This window comes from Nansenia antarctica, assembly GCF_963989245.1.
Source record: "Nansenia antarctica genome assembly, chromosome: 14".
Classification (NCBI taxonomy): domain Eukaryota; kingdom Metazoa; phylum Chordata; class Actinopteri; order Argentiniformes; family Microstomatidae; genus Nansenia; species Nansenia antarctica.
This window is the reverse complement of record NC_137684.1, coordinates 24,123,386-24,140,885: the sequence shown is the minus strand read 5'-3', so window position 1 is coordinate 24,140,885 and position 17,500 is coordinate 24,123,386. Positions and strand designations below refer to the sequence as shown.

Here is a 17,500-nt window from a genome sequence, read left to right as displayed (position 1 = left end):
GCCGATACGGCGTGTTCAACCTCTATCCTGGCCGATACGGCGTGTGAGAACTAATGTACTTTGCCAAGTGCTCAGGTTTCGAAGACATCGCTGAATAATAGAAGACATTTAAAAAGAGAACTCAAACAATGAATGGACTTAAGTCCTAGATGTCCTCCGCATCATTTATCTTATCCCGTTTCCTGACTTCTGAAGTGAAGCAGGCAGCTCCACTTTAGACCTTCCTCCATTCAACCACTTTGTATTCCCATTCTATATTCACTTTGTTCAGAAAATATGTGTTTTGACAACTTCACATCTCACTGGCTTTCAGGATACAGTGCCCATCCCTCCCTCCCTCCTTCCCCCTTCCCCCCTCTCCCTCCCTCCCTCCCTCCTCTCCCTCCCTCCCTCCCTCCCTCCCTCCCTCTCTCCTCCCTCCAACTCCTCTCCTACTGCTTGCATTCCTTCCAAGTGAATTGAACCATGTCTTACTTAAGCATTATCACACGAGAGGGAGTGCTGTTATACTGAATATCAGCACGGCTGTGATTGGGTCGTAGGTACTTCTTAGCGAGCTTTCAGACCTGCGAAACACATTCGTCCTCTTCTGATGACCATTCATAATTTAACTCAAATGTTATATTTGGAAATATATCCATCTTTGTTTGAAACCAACACACTGATAGATAATCTGATAGATAACGACCGTTAATGCAGTCTAATCAACGGTCATTTAATAGAACACCTGTGTAGCAGAGTGATACATAGTTAAAAGTCCCAGTGCTGTTATTCTGTATATCGGCACTCATGGAATGCCTCTTGTCCAATCAAATGACTTGGTCGGAACTAACTGTTTATAATGTTAAATGAAGCTGCTCCGCCTCTGCAGAGCGGTTTCACTTTCGGAGGTAAACGTGCTGCAGCTCTCTGACCTGTTTTGTTTTGAGGTCCTGGGCTCTCGCTGGCCCATATAAGCTGATCTCTGTGGGTAAAGCTTTAGAAATAGACTTGATATAGGAAAAGAGTTAGCTACCACCACATATCCACATGTCGTGAGCTCAGAATTATAAGGTTCTATCTCCGTTTAGGGTAGTTCAGAGATATTGAGCGTCAAAGTTTTTACATTCCATTATGTTCTGTGAGATGGAACCTTTGTATTTTATTAATTTCTAACTAAAACATTTCAACATTTTAAAAATAACACCACACAGGCATTAATAAACAGCTAATGGATCAGATTATGTAAAAAACTCAATTTCGATATTTTTTTTTAGATAGAACCTTATAATTCTAACGTCATGATGTGTGTGTTCACCGTCTGAGTATTTTCTCCCTCTCTTATTCATATGATTGTGAATGATAACAGATAGATTAGTCTGTGAAGAAGCTACTGTATGAATTGGCGGGTTTGAGTTGAACATGAGCATCCAGCAATATCAGATGTACAATTACAGAGGATCAATCAGCACCATTCCTTAGATCCATACAGAAAGTAATATGCACAGGGTTCCCACGGGTCCTTGAAATCCTTGAATGTTTGAGAAAAAAAATGGAGAAAAAAAACTCAAGGTCTTAAAGGTTTCTGAAAATAGAAATGGGTTATTGAAAGTGCTTGAATTCCCCCTTCTCCCTCTCTCTCTCTCTCTAAAAAAATATATATATATATATTCAAAAAAGCTTGTCAACTAGTAAATAAGTCTCTGTATTGCTTAACTTTACACATATTTCACAATATATTGTTTTGCTGTGCTGTGGTAGAGAAGGTAAGAGACCATACTAGTGTTCACACATTCGAGCCTCTCTTTTGAATTGTTGTCTGTGAGCGGATACTTCCTATTACATAAACTCTCATCTAGATCTCAAACTATGCCGTGTTGGGTCCTTGAATTTGAGGGAATTGAGTCTCGAAAGTCCTTGAAAGGTGCTTGAATTTGATGTTTCAGAAGGTGTGGGAACCCTTCTGAAATGGGAATGTAGTTTGTGTTTATACAGAGATAGCCTAGCGGTAAGTCACCCACACAAGGGATTTCAATGTATGATGAAGTATGATGACGCTGTAGGATAAGTGAATTGTGATTCTTTTCATTACAGAAATGTCAGTAGACTGTGAAGTTGAATTCCAACACAAAAGATTGATTTGATTGAAGATTAATTGGACTTTCAGATTGAAGAGTAATTTGATTAAAGAGTAATTTGATTAAAGAGTAATAACTTTCTTTCTTTTCACATCAGAGTGAGCAGTTTTGGGGATTGTTGAAATGTTTTCAAACTAGCTGAGAGTTTCAGAACCATGCATGATTTGAATGTATAGTGTGGCTATCGATCACTCTAATCATTGCACCTTTGTTTTGGTTTGTTTGTAGGAGTCTGAACTTGGCAGGGATGGTCTTGGATGTGTCTAAGCTCAGGTAAGGCTGACCACAGGACCTTCATCTGCTGTGTGTGCTTTGGCCCATTTTCCCTTCAGTTAAGACTCTAACATATTAGTGCTTGGGCGATTTGACGCAGATTGTGTTTTGGATGATGCATTGTCAGGTGGATGTCATGGGGACATGAGATACATATCATGACCTCAGATAATTGTTCATCTGAGACACAGAGCATCCTGAAATAAATATTATTACACTGCCCTATACGGGAGGAACGTATCAATGATGTGTTTGGGTGTGTGTGTGTGTGTGTGTGTGTGTGTGTGTGTATGTGTGTGTGTGTGTGTCTGTCTTATATGAGCTGTCCGAAACGCTTGTGATTATAAAACAGGTACCTATACTGAAAACTGAAGGGAATTCCCTTTTTTACAATAGTACCTCGTGTCTGACTGTTATTCGGTTTCATTGAGATTTTCTCACAAGAGTAAGGTATTTTTGGCTAAATCTCTACTGCATGGTTACAACTGTGTTTGTGCAATCTACTGAATGTGATGAGCTTGGTAATGTAATGTGCTTGTTCTGAAGTTAGTGCAAGAATGATATTTCAAATGCGTGTGGGAAAATGTGCTGATATTCAATTGTGAACATGGTAACGCCTTGAACATTTCAGATACACTTCAGTGATAGTTTCTATGGACCAGTCACAGTAGGCAGACAGCCAACAAGTGCATTGTGGGTCAGAGCAGTCCAGACAGCCTCGCCGCCCAGTCCTGCTATCAATCAATCAATCAATCAATCAATCAATCAAATGTATTTATATAGCACATTTAAACATGACACTTGTCAACCAAAGTGCTTTACAGTAAAAGTACACCTAAAGTGTAAATAAACAGAAAATAAACCACCAACAGAAACAACAGAGGAACAGAACAACACGTCAAGACCAACAAGGCAAGAGTCAGAGTTAGTCAGGGAACGCTAAAGAATACAAGTGGGTTTTGAGCTTAGATTTAAAGGACTCGATAGAAAGGGGCAAATCTGATGGACATGGGGAGGTCAGAGGTCAGAGGTCAGGGGCTGCATGTATCCTTCCCAGTGTCCTACTGGAGGAAGGGTGTACCTGACCATCTTTTAGGTAAAGGTCATATGAAAATCTATTAGTGGTCACATTTGTTACTGTCATTTTCAGTATCACAAATGATCTGATACCAGGACTGTGTCTTTCTTCGCCACCGAAACTCTACAGGCTTGAATTCCTGTAAATGGTGGTGGGTAGGTGGTTTCTGTCCCATCCAGTGTCACTGTCACGACCTATAATGAATAAGTATTATTAATAATAATAATAATAATAATAATACATTAGACTTATATAGCGCTTTTCTAGACACTCAAAGACGCTTTACAAACTGAGAAGATCGAGTAGTAATAATAAAAAGAAACAAAAAATAAATAAAAGAAAGTATAGGGATCTAATACATTTTTAGATTACTAAATCTAAATCTAAGTGTCTTTGTAGGACAATCTACTCTGTATACTGCAATTACACCTAGATTTCGAACAAGCAACGCCAGCGTCCTCTCTCGACCGGCATGTTTTGAAAAGCTCAAATTTGTATCAGGTATATTCATTTGCATGAAGACTTTTTTTTAAACCGTAACGGGACAGTACTTGAAATAAATAAATCCCTCTCTGTACCGCGGGCCATGAAAATGTACCTATTTTACGTATTGTCCTTGGAACTAAAACTTGTCTTTTGATCATTCCATAACATTTTAAAAAAAAAAAACATCTTTCTACTCCCACACCTTTCCAGGAGGGCTTTTTCCCCCTAATTGGTCCCAGTTAGAGGAGGCCGTCGGAGGCACGACCTCAGCCTCCGCCTCAGCCTCAGTCTCGGCCACAGCAGCCCAATGTGTCAATGCATTCCTGAGTGAAGTGGCTCTGCTGAGAGTGACTCGACACTTTTAACATGTGCTAGCACACTTGCGCTCTCAGATAGGCTATGTTTCGTTTTTTGGATTAGCCTCTGCAGCTGCCTCTCCACAGCTGACCGGGGCTGGAGAACAGAGGTGCCTGAACCCCCCCCTCACCCCCCCCCACCTCTCTGTCCCACAGCTGACCAGGGCTGGATGCATGAAACCCCCCCCCCTCGGCCCCCACCACCCCCCCACCCAGCCCCCCATCCAACAGCAGCCATCCCTCGTCCAGCTCGTCCCCTCTGAGCCTTGGTCTTATTCATGTATGTTCAAGTGCCCACTGGCCCTGACTACCGGTACTGTATTGTATTTACATACTAGCCTGACATCATTCAGTATATTACTACTAAATAAAATAAATAAAATGGATGTCGTTTCTCCTGAAATGCCATGAGGTCAGGTAGGGGACCTAGTAGTAAGTGGGCAGCGTGGTGATATGATGATATGAACCTCAGTAATAAAACATGAGTATGTTGTGTTGTAACTTCCTGTCGTGGACGGCTTCCAGTGCGAGGGCCCCCACTGCCTCACTGCAGCCATCCGCTGCTGCACCCTGGGAACACGTCATCAACGAGAGAGAGAGACAGAGAGAGAGAGAGAGAGAGGGAGAGAGAGAGAGAGACCGAGAGAGAGAGAGAGAGAGAAGAGAGAGAGAGAGAGAGAGAGGGAGAGAGAGACAGAGAGAGAGAGGTAGAGAGAGAGAGAGGGAGAGAGAGAGACAGAGAGAGAGAGAGAGAGAGAGAGGGAGAGAGAGACAGAGAGAGAGAGGTAGAGAGAGAGAGACAGAGAGAGAGAGACAGAGAGAGAGAGAGAGAGAGAGAGAGAGAGGGAGGGAGGGAGAGAGAGAGAGAGAGAGAGAGAGACAGAGAGAGAGAGAGAGAGAGAGAGACAGAGAGAGAGAGAGAGAGAGAGAGAGAGAGAGAGAGACAGAGAGAGAGAGAGAGAGAGAGAGAGAGAGAGAGAGAGAGAGAGACAGTCTGCCAGGGTTGTATCCCCGGTTTGTCTGAGCTTGGTGGCTGAATAAAGGAAACATCTGCTCCACTGCAGTGCTGGCTGCACCAGATCAAGACAGGCAGGCAGGCAGGCGGGCAGGCCAGGGCCGGGGCCGGGGGGCTGTGGAGGCCTGAAAGAGGAAGAGTTTGCTAGCTTGCTGTGCGCTGAGCTGAGCTGAGCTGAGCTCTCTGGAGCAACTGTTACTGTCTCCCCCTGTCTCATCCCGCCTCAACCACCACCACCACCACCAGTATACTACCACTACCAGCAGCAGCCAACAGCAGCCAGCAGCACATAGCTACCACAACAGCTGCCCCCTGGATCAATGAAGAAACTCTCTCTCTCTCTCTCTCTTTCTCTCTCTCGCTAGCGAGCGAGCTAGCTAGCATGCTTTCTTTCATTCAAAGATGTGCATCTGCGCATACATGCACTCGGGTCCAAGCAGTTGTGCTCACTCAGTTTTTGTATGTGTGTGTGTGTGCGTGTGTGTTAGGGGAGGGGGGGGGGGGGGTCCCGTTGTACTCAGGGGGGGGGCCTGACAGTGGAAATCCCCCATTAGGTGCTGTTGGAGTGTTGAAAGTGACGGATGGGTCACGCATGACTCAGCCCCATTATGACAGGCGCCACCCCGGAACCCTGGACAACACTGGGGAGACGCAGGTACTGAAAATGATGTTCTGACATGTGATACACACATGGCACGGGACTATTAGAAGGGGTCATTGGAAACGGTTTAACTTAGGACGGCCCAACCCCAAGGCTGTGAAATCCGGACGAATTTATTCCGATGTATTCCGGAAATTGTTGGAACAGATCTATAACAAATCTAATAACCACACAGGTGTGTGATCTGGGCGATGCGCCATATTATGTATGTAGGGCACTGTGCTGCTATATGCAGTACATTCAACAGTATCACCGCCGGGGTATGGAGCAGAGAGGCGGTGACTGAGTGAGTATGCTCCCCAGGGAAGAGGTCCCAATCCTGGGAAGAAGTGGCAGGGAGAGTAGCTTGTCTCTGGTGCTAGCCGGTCTTGGACTCTCTCTCTCCAATGCTGTCCCCCCCCCACCCGGACACCAAAATAGACTTGCGTGGGCTCTCTCTCTCTCTCTCTCTCTCTCTCTCTCTCTCTCTCTCTCTCTCTCTCTCTCTCTCTCTCTCTCTCTCTATCTCTCTCTCTCTCTCTCTGTCTCTGTCTCTCTCTCTCTCTCGTCTCTCTCTCTCTCTCTCTCTCTCTCTCTCTCTCTCTCTCTCTCTCAAACACACATACTTTAAAATAAGAACCTTGTCACAAAGGGAAAAGAAAGATCTGCCCTTCCCAGAGATTGTGATGGTGGGAAGAATCGATGACTTCCTCCGATGTTTTCTCCCGGGACAAGGGGACGGAGGGGACGGAGTCTCTAGTATAAATAGTCGCTTTTGATCAGTCGTTTAACGGTGTCAGAAGAACATCTTGTTTTGTGAGAACCTCTTCTTCCAAAGAATCTGAGATTATTATATGGAAATAAGATTGAGAATTTATGGAAAATAGGTTTTCCTTTTCTTATGGATCGTATGGATAATGCATCTCCCGTTGACAGTACAATAAGAATGTAAATTGTTCTGTCAGACCCGGTATCCCCAATAAATCCCGGCTGGCCACGTGTCGAAGTGTCCTTGAGCGAGACACTGAACCCCCAAAGGCTCTGACCCCTCGCCTAGAGCATAGAGACATTTCCTTGTACTCGTTGTGCAATGACAAAGCTTGAATCCCTTTCCCTAAACTTTGAACTTGAACTAGAACTTGAATGAGACATGTGTTTCTGTGTTCAGCACAGTGTACTGTCACTGGTAGAAGACTTTGCATTGACAATGTGTGTCACTTGAGTTACCATACTGTATCACCCTAACCCCTTCTGTTGGACTGTGACATCATACACAGAACTGGACTGTGACATCATACACAGAACTGGACTGTGACATCATACACAGAACTGGACTGTGACATCATACACAGAACTGGACTGTGACATCATACACAGAACTGGACTGTGACATCATACACAGAACTGGACTGTGACATCATACACAGAACTGGACTGTGACATCATACACAGAACTGGACTGTGACATCATACACAGAACCTGCTGCTGCTGCTTCTGCCCCATAGTCACACACTCCCAGCGAGGGTGAGGTGTCTTCTGCATTGAAGCGGCTGTACTGTACATCAGCTGTACACTTGAGTATGGTTGCTGTCTTCAGAGCAGTTATTGCTCTGATACACGGGTCACAAAAGGAACTGTTGCCACAAGCCTTCTGTTATTTGATTGGCCTATTGTGTCTGACTGCACAGGAAATGAAATGTATCAGTAATGCTCCACATGTTGTTGGTTGAACATTTGATTAAAAATAGAACATGAGTTTGATTATAATGACCGCTATGAAACCTATCAGAGGAAGTGGGGCACCATTGTGTACTGTAGCTTTAAAAGTCTTTAAAACTCCCCAAAATCGGCCTATTCAGTATTGCCTTTGCTGAGGACTGATTTACACCAGAGAAAGTGACCTTTTATCTCAGCTTTTCTAAGAGGCTTTTCTCAGCTGATTTGATAGGCTGCCTCAAATAGGTTCCCTTGAAAAGCGACCATGGGAAAAAATAACTGTCGTTGAGAGACGCTGGGAAAGTACTGAGTTCTCTTTAGTCCGTGGCTGCCGGAGCAAAGCATTGTGGGATACGGGGACTGAGACTGTTTCGGTCCTCATTGTGATGAGCCTGCGAAGAGGTAAACATGGAGGCATGATTGAAAAATAAAAGATTAAAACCCAACTGGGACCAGCTGTGTTCCCTAAGAGTCGACTTGTGTTGTGTTTGCTCGATCCCCTTCAAAGATGAGATGAGAAGTACTGTAGTGGTGGTGGTGGTTGTTGCTGGTGGTGGTGTGGCACGGCTGCGTTCGTTCAGCCCCGGGAACGGGTCAGACTCAGAGAGAGAGAGAGTCCCTTGACATGGGCGAAGGAGCGCCCAGCCCCAGCTTTTTGCATACCGACATACCAGGCTGATGGTGGCCGGTCCCAGAGCGAGGGCCAAGCGGGGAGGCCACCCAGTGCAGCAGACCCTCCCCTCCCTCACCTTCCGCGTTCCTGCCCGGCCCGGCTCAGGATCAAGGCCCGGCCATGCATCGGGGGACGGGGCCTAATGATCGCCTGGACCATGCCATCCCTTTCATGCCTCTGCCCCAGAGTCCAATTTCAGCTAACGCTATTTCCTGTAGATAAGCGCAAACATGCTCCTTTTACTTTTTTCTAAATGGTTTGGGAAGAGGAAGGAGAGGCAGGGGGCGGGGGGGTCGGGGGTGTCTGAATACGTGATTGAATCCCAGTAAGATTGCTGTATTCCTTCATTACCTGATCTGGTGTTTTACCGTGGTCTTGGAGCCATCTTACAGGGACTGATAGGAGATCTAATCGTTCGGTTTTTCTACCACTAGATTATTACTGTAAATGTGCCTGGCTGCTTCACAGAGTTCCACTGTTAGAAGCCAAAACTTCACTGCCCCAATTGGACCTCCATCTCTCTGTCCCTAAGTGGCTTAATCAGGCCTGTATTACACGATTACTTTACTCACCCAAGACCTTCCAAAATTGTTTCCAGCTTACAGGGTGGGAGATCAGTTGAGATATTCCGCTGGCTGGATGGGAATGGGCCCGTTGGCAATGTTGAGAGAGTGCAGCACACAGCACTTTGTATGAAATCGCCCCTTATACCTGTGTAATAACCCTGTCATTACTGTAGTGGCAACGTTGTATTAACATGCCGTAACATTGCACAACGGAGTTCAGTGGTTTGTGTTATTTCACAAGTGGAATAAGAAACAGTCCCACTGTTCGCTTGTGTAATTACATCGACCTCTCAACTCTGTTCTACAATCTAACAATCAATGTTGTTACTCGAGGAATGACAAGATGAGCACGCAGGTATAGAGGGGACTTCATGCGCTGTGTGTGACCGACGTCAACACTAGAACAGAAGAGACGCAAGAAACGAAAATGACTTCTTCTTTCAAGAATGTACGTCATCAGACATGCCAAGTGGGTTCAGTGAGTGCAGGCTTTGTAGGACTGATGTCCTCCTTCTCTCTCTCTCTTCCTGCCTCTCTCTCTCTCTCTCTCCTTCTCCTTTTCGGAGGATAACACACAGTGTCGTCGTCGAGGAGAACAGGGCAACCAGAGGCAGAGCGGGGGTCATGCACATCCGCCCACGTGCCTCCGCGATCCCAATCATTCATAAAATCCACTGGCAGCAGACATCAGACATGTGAGGGAGATTCATATCGTCATCAGCCCGCCGTCGCCTGTTATCATCTCGCTCCCTCCCTCCCTCCATCCCTCCGTCCATCCCTTCTTCCGTCTCTTTTCCCCTTGTCTTCGCCATTACGCAGGAATGAGAGAGATCCATATGAAGATGTCGTCAGTCACACCCCTCTGGGACCAGTCAGCACCTTGTAACTCTGACAGCTCATCCTTCCTCTCTCTCTCTCTCTCTCTCTCTCTCTCTCTCTCTCTCTCTCTCTCTCTCTCTTGTCCGTGTGTTTATGTGTTTCTCTCTTTTATTTCAGTCTCACCGGTTCTCTATTTCTCGGCATTTTTACTTCTGTTTCTCTTTTTCTCTCCCCCCCCCCCCGCCCCCCTCCTCCCCACACACACACACCACCACTACCTCTCTCTCTCTCTCTTTCCCTTTCTCCCCTCTTCCTCTTTGGATAGAGCCGAGCAGCAGTGAAATTCCCCCTCAGTCATCTACTGTAGCAGCAGATTCCACATCTCAGCAGGGACGCCACTTCTGCAGCCCTAACTCACCAGAATGTAAATAGAGCAGAGTTTTTCACATTACTTCACCGCTTATTTTTAGTCGCCAGAACAAGAGCAGCACAGGCCTGGGTGTTGCCTTAGCAAAGCCCTCGTCCTTATCAGCAGAAAATACCCCCCCCCCCAAAAAAATAAATAAATAAATAAAACCACAACAATAATGCCCCCCAATATAGGAAGTTATGTGTTGATTTACAGTCTCACTGTAACTGTAAACTGGCAGACAGGGAAAGGCTTTTCCCCTCCTAGAGAAGGGAAATAATTGTGTGTGTGTGTGTGTGTCTCTCTCTCTCTCTCTTTCTCTTTCTCTCTCTCTCTCTCTCCCTTTCTCTCTCTCTCTCTCTCTCTCTCTCTCCCTTTCTCTCTCTCTCTCCCTTTCTCTCTCTCTCTCTCTCTCCCTTTCTCTCTCTCTCTTACATCATCATGTAATGCTATCTCAATGTACCCTCTTGCTCTGAGGCTGTGGCTACAGCTATCCCAGCTAGCACTGGGCCAGGGAGAGGGCAAGGGAAGAGGCCAGACACTGCATCCCCGGGGGGGGCTCCCTCCAACAGGGATCATCTTTAGCTGCAGACACCCATGCCTATGGCAGTGGGGGGGGCCGGGGAGGGCTTACTGCAGACCCTTGCAGACACCCATGCCTATGGCAGGGGGGGGGGGGCGGGGAGGCTGAGCTGCGTGGACCTGGGCCGAGCATGCGTCTGTCTGTCTGTCTGTCTGGCAGCCAGCAGTACTCTGCCTCCCCTCTGCTTTAACCAGGAAACGCCTTTTTCCAGCTCATTCTCCAATGTACTTACTCATCTGTGCACTTCAGACAAGCAAAGCCAAAGGAAAAACGAGAGATCAATTCCTTGCCATAATCAGCTTTTTCTTTCTCCCTTTTTACTTTTTTTTGCAGAAGTGGTGGAGGATTGTGGGTGGACTCAACCCCGCTTTTGTTGAATGTGTTACTTTTACTTTCGAGCTGAAACTCGGTCGGAAATACCGATCGGTTTAGACAGGACAGCACTTGTGACCTGGGGTGGTCCCGTGGTCTAGAACCATCCATGGCCTACAGCGGACACATTTTGTCCGGGCGAGACAGAGACTCCCAAAAAAAATACCTTAAAAAACCCCCCCAAAAAACAGGACAGCACGTAATCGGGCCGGGTTCACAGACAAGCCTAATCCTGGACTAAATCACACTGTCAATGTAAAATCTCCATTGAAGATGCTTTCTTAGGCTCGGATTAGGCTTAAGCCTCGTCTGTGAAACTTGGCCCATTAAGTATGATTGGTTTTGTCAAGTGGTTGAGTGATGTGATGTATACATTCAGTTTTCTTTACTTACCTCATCACTTCAGAGTCTGCAAGCAAGCAGCCTAGTTAGACATTGTGTGTACGTGTGTGTACGTGTGTGTGTGTGTGTGTGTGTGTACGCACGTATGTATGTACATATGTGTGTGTGTGGGAGGTGTGTGACGGGGACGAGTGTGACGATGGCGGTGGTGGAGGCGGCGGTAAACTGTCCCGTTTCAATGCAACACATTCAATCTGTGGTGACTCAGTGAAATTTCCACTGAGGTAAGCTGTCACTTGCCTGCTCAGCCCCTGAACTTATGGAGCCCTGCTGTAACTCTAACAGCCACAGAAACAGTGACTCAGACACTCACTTTACCTAGAACAACAATACATTCAATGTTACACAAACGACACCGCTAATTCCACGGTGTTAACGACGCATAATCCCTTTACAGTATCCCTGTTTTCTAAAGAGTTCTCTCTCTCTCTCTGTGCTCTGAACTGTTGTTGTGGGGGGGGTTTCTTGGGGTTGAGCCACACACACACACACACACACACACATACACACACACACACACACACACACACACATCTCCTGCCTTGGCGTTCCCTGTCGAAACAGTCCCTCTATAGTGAGAGGCTCCAATGGTGTGGATCAACTCCAGCTAAGACACCCTGTCTCACTTCCTCCCTGATGGCTGGAGGGGGGTTGGGGGGGGGTTGGGGGTGGAGAGGCTTCCTTCCCCTTGATACAGGGACAGCCCCAGGGGCCCCAGGGGCGGCGGATGTGCCCGGGACGGGACAGGACATGGGGATGCTGCTACTGTACAAAAGGCAAGAAGGGACGACCGGCCGACAACAAGACCGCTCTGCTTTCTTTCCTCCAGGAACCGGAGGGGGATGACATCATGCTCTCTGTGATAGGGAGGGAGGGAGGGAGGAGGATGTACACACATAGAGAGAGGGAGGGAGGGAGGGAGGGAGGGAGAGAGGGAGGGAGGAGGATGTACACACATAGAGAGAGAGAGGGGGGGGTAGAAGAGAGGAAGAGAGAGATACATACTGTACACACACGCACACACACAGAGGGGAGGAAGAGAGAGGGAGACACGTGCGGTATGCACACATACACACACACGCACACACACACACACACACACACACAGGGCCGTAACCTCCTCGGAGGTGCGCTCGGTCGGTCCAGCCCCAGGCTTGCAGGAGGCTTTGATCAGCCCTGGCCGGCGCACTGCTTCCAGTAGGGCACGGAAATATCCTCTATTTTTTGGGGGGAGGGGGGCGGGCGGGGGGGAACATACATGATTTTTTTCCCCTCCACTTCAGAATCTAATAAAGCAATGAAACTAATAAAGTGAATTAGGACTTGAGCTGAATCCGCCTCACAAGAGCCCTTTATATCTGCCTGGAATATGGGAGCGCGGGGTTAGGCTAGCATGCAAGTGGGCTGGCTGGGCTGCACACAGGAAGCTCTCCTCCTCCAGCAATGCGAACCAGCCTCTCTGGCGTTCCTGAGTGCCTGGTGCTGCTGCGCTACCTGCAAGCGATCCATATACCTTTTTACTCGGAGCTTTGATGTTAAGCGCTTTTCAATGCACTTTCATCTCCGAGGCAAAGACATCCATTTCCTCCCCTCCTGGTTCTCTGGAGGTATATGCATACGGGAGAAGGGGAGAAATGCTGCTTGCTGAGGAGGAGGAGGAGGAGGAGGAGGTGGAGGGAGAGAGAGTAGAAAGAGGAAGAAAAAAGAAAAATGCCTGGCTGAGAACTGTCTGTCTGAGGAGGGAGAGCGAGAGAGAGAGAGAGTGATCTCACAGAGAGAAAGAGAGAGAGAGGAGGAATCTCTATCCTTCTCTTCTCCTTTTTTTTTGGGGGGGGGGGGGGGAGAGGATACAGTGAGGGGCCCCCGCTAGCTATACTGTACTCTACAGTACTCCAGCATCCCCCGTGCACTCTGTCCTCCCCATTGAACTGCCAGCAAGTAATCAATTACGGGCCCTGTCACAGCAGCTGGCTGCAAGGAAGCCCCGGGTTCCACAGCCGCCCTCTCCCGACCAATCAGCTGCCTCCAGCTGTCCGACAGCAGCACCCTCGCCCATTCACAGTTCAGCGGTGGCGGCGGCGGTGGACGTTGCTGCTGCTGCTGCTGCTGCTGATCTCACGCGGCCAGCGTCTGCTGACTGGAGTTCCTCCACCGGAACTTTCTTTTTCAGTTCTTCCTTCCTAAATGTTCAACTGCGCAGACACATCCGCCCCCGGGGCTGTGACCGCCTCCGCGTTCCTCCTCCTCCTCCTCCTCCTCCTCCTCCTCCTCCTCCTCCTCCTCCTCCTCCTCCCTAAAGCGGCCTGCTGCCTCCTCTCTGGTGTCGGTTCCCCCCCCCACCCCCCTCTTCCCTGTATTTCCTCTTTCTGTGTCTCTTTTTTATCCTTTTAACCTTTCCTCCACCTCCTCCTCCATGTCCCTCGCTCCCCCCCCGCCTCTCTGTTTTGTTGGACGTTCTCCCTTTCTCTCTCTTTCTCTCTTTCTCCTTTGTCGCTCATTATGTCAGATTATCTCAGATTATCTCTCCTCATTTCTCTCGCTTCCCCCCCTCTCCCTCCCTCCATCTCCCTCTCTCATTCTTTCTCTTCCCCGACTGTTTCCGACTCCTCATTCTTCTCCTCTCCTCCACGTTTTCGTGTTGTTTTACAACCTTACCGTCGCAGGAACCCCCAACATCGGTCTCTGAAGTCACTTCTTTTCAGGGCCCTTGTAGCTTGTGTATTTTTTCCACAGGTGTCTGCTAGGAGGGGATTTACATTTTCTCAGGACACCCAGCCCGTGGAGAGAGAGGGCCTGCTGGCAGATCAAAGGCCCCTGCCTGTAAAACGATCTGAAAGAGTCCGCCATTAGCATCCATCAGGGTACCTTGAAAGCTCCCTGGTCAGCAGCGGAGGGAGGCTGAGGCCCCCCAAAGTGAAAGGCCAGTCTGGAGGGAGGGGGGGGAGGGAGGGAGGGAGGGAGGGAGGGAGAGACAGACAGAGAGAGAGAGAGAGGAGGAGAAGGAGGGAGGGAGAGAGAGAGAGAATGAATAACAGGCGACTCGGCAAACTGAGGACATACAGGAAATATTTTAGGAAGGGAGGAAAATTCCCACAACACACTGTGGTCGTTTTCTTTTTTTTTTCTTTCTTTCTTTCTTTCCCGGTTCACCCCCTTCTTCTTCTTCTTTCTTTTTTCGTTCCTTTCTTCGATTTCTTCTTTACGGTGTTGAGTCTGTAAGGGGAGAACATCTCCATCTGTGCACCATCTCCACTCTCCTGCTCCCCCGTCCAGACTTTTACTGCTCCACCCTGCAGTCTGTACACACAGGGTCATGTCTGTCTCAACACACACACACATACACACACACATGCATGCACACACACACACACACACACACACACACACACACACACATACACACATGCATGCACACATGCACACACGCACACACACACACACACACACACACACATACACACACATGCATGCACATGCACACATGCACACATGCACACACACACACACACACACACACACACACACACACACACACACACACACACACACTGTTCCTGGTCTGTCTGTCTGTTCCTGGTGACAAGGGAGAGGATTGCATTTGCTCACACGACAACATCATTATGTCCCTTCATGTAGTGGAGGAGGATGTCTACTGGGTCTAATGGCAGATGCTTGAGTCTTCAACATGTGAGACACCGGGATTGCACGCGGTCCGTCGTATTTGTAGGAGACATACAGTATGTGGAGAGTGATGAAAGTCTCGTCTCACACAATTCAAAGGTCTTAAAAAAAAAGACAGTAATAGGTAGCTTGTGTTGCTGCCTGCCTGCCTTCCTTAGATGTCGGCATGTTTGAGACAGATCTAGATTAGGACTGCATTCCACTGGGGTTCCAGAGACTTAACATCCATTTCCTTATTCAATTAGCAAAAACCCCCCTGTACATTGCATAAAGTGGGATTAACTAATGCTATAACTAATGCAATTTTTCCCATGCTCTATATCTGGGTTCCTCGACATCTATTGGTAAACAACAACAAAAACACTTCGAAAGTAAACGACGGTCATGCGTCATCCAAATTAGCTCTTTGATGACGTATATCGTGACATGGCAATTGGTTACGATCCATAGATCATAGCGAACCCTTGACATACCAAACTGTGCTGCGTTAGACAGTATTATCTTGTCGTTGTACACTCTACCCAGAATTGCTTGTATTCTGCTAGCATTCTGCTCATATGAATTTGCTATGGCGGAGGAGTGGGCTATCGGTCTGAAGATGGAGAGATTGGATGAAAGAGAGAGTTACCCCCGTGTGTGGAACAGTGCAGGGGGCCCCCGCCGCTGCATATGTAACCCTGAGACCCTCACAGGTTACACACACACACCGCACATGCACACACACACACACACACACACACACACACACACACAGATTTACACTCTCACTCACTTTCTCTCACACACACACGCACACACACACACACACATTTGGAGTGGGCACACTGTTTGTCTGTCTGTCCCGCCGTGCAGACGTGCTGACATGTGTGGTGGATCGGGCCGGGCTGTGTGCATGGCCGCACGCCACTGTCCCAGTAACGGATGGACGTCCCGTTTTGTTGCACAACGCTCTGCTGGGCTGCTGGGCTGTCCCACGGAGGATGAGTTCCTCCACTGTTTAGGGAAAAGGATATGATCTCATCCGTTAAAAATCCAACCTATGTCGCTTGCTGCTCATGACTTAATCCAGGCTTCTCCTTTGTGCAGAGAGAACCCTCCTCTCTCTCTTCTTCGTCTCTCCCCCCCCTCTTCCCTCTTTCTCTCTCTCTCTCTCTCTCTCTCTCTCTCTCTCTCTCTCTCTCTCTCTCCCTCTCCCTCCTGCTCTCCCTGTGTTCCTGGTTCCTGACTGTACTGTTGGAGGAAATAGAGAACAGCAGTGTTACAGTACAGTACAGTAGAGGAACTCACATACAGTTTTTTTTTTTTTTTGGGTGGGTTTCTGAACAAATGCTTTAGGGGGCATGGGGGGTGTGTCGTAGGGGTGCAGAGCAGAGTCTCTCTGTCTATTATATAGACTACACTGAATCTCAGTCAACTTCACGTTTGTGTACAGTGAGGTGTTCATACGTTGTATGTCATGTATGAAATTGGATGTTTTTATATAAAGGTTATATGTCACAGAGCAGTGGTTCTCAAACTGTGTGCTGTCGCATACTGGTGTGCCTTGGGAGCTTATTTATGATGATTTACATATTTAATCATACGTAAAGGTGTGCCTTGGAAATACTTGTTTTAATATATATGGTGTGCCTTTGTGACCGAAACGTTTGAGAACCAAACGTTATAGAGGAACATCTCAATGCTTTTCCTTTGACCTCCACCAACCCAGCTGTGTTGTAAGAGAGGCAAACCGTGAGACCCTGCGTATCCGATTGAGTAACAGCGGTAATAACGTCCGGAGAGAAGGTGACCCTTCATCGCCGTAGTTGTTTTCAGACACGCAAACTTACAAAACAAACTCATCTCTGACTGATGACATCTGTTGTTGTTATTATGCAAGACGTCCCACATCTGCAGAGAACTTTGGCGTTTGAAAAAAACGCCGGCTTATGTTTCTCGTTCGGCGCAGGCCACGCTACGCAACGCTACAAGGTCACGGGGTCATTTACCCAGTGTGTCGACGCTAACTAGAAGTGAACATATGGGACCGCTCTGAGCGCCAAAACAAAAGGACTGTTGAAAGGACCCAGTAATGAGTGGTCAGTAATCTTTTTTCATGGTTAACAGGTTTGTGGTTGTTTTTACAGACTTAACAAACAGCCTGTCTGCTTTTCTTTTGGCTCCCCTCTCCTGGTCCTCCTCCGGACAAGCAGCAGCCATCTCTTCATACACTGGCTCACTTGTCACCAATTGTCAGGGCAGCTGTCTGGGAAAGGCAAATGATAGTGGCACATCATAACTCAAGCCACAAAGAGAGAAAGAGGGAACGTGAGA

At 47.7% G+C, this 17,500-nt stretch overlaps 1 protein-coding gene across 1 annotated transcript in view; it reads left to right on the top strand.

The window, feature by feature from the left end:
* Positions 1 to 2,345: 2,345 nt before the first annotated feature.
* ccnd2a (cyclin D2, a) overlaps positions 2,346 to 17,500 on the top strand; it is a 58,011-nt gene continuing 42,856 nt past the window's right edge. Inside the window, exon 1 of the mRNA XM_080544983.1 lies at positions 2,346 to 2,390. The gene's annotated coding sequence lies outside the window, so the exon portion shown is untranslated. The remainder of the gene's footprint in view (positions 2,391 to 17,500) is intronic.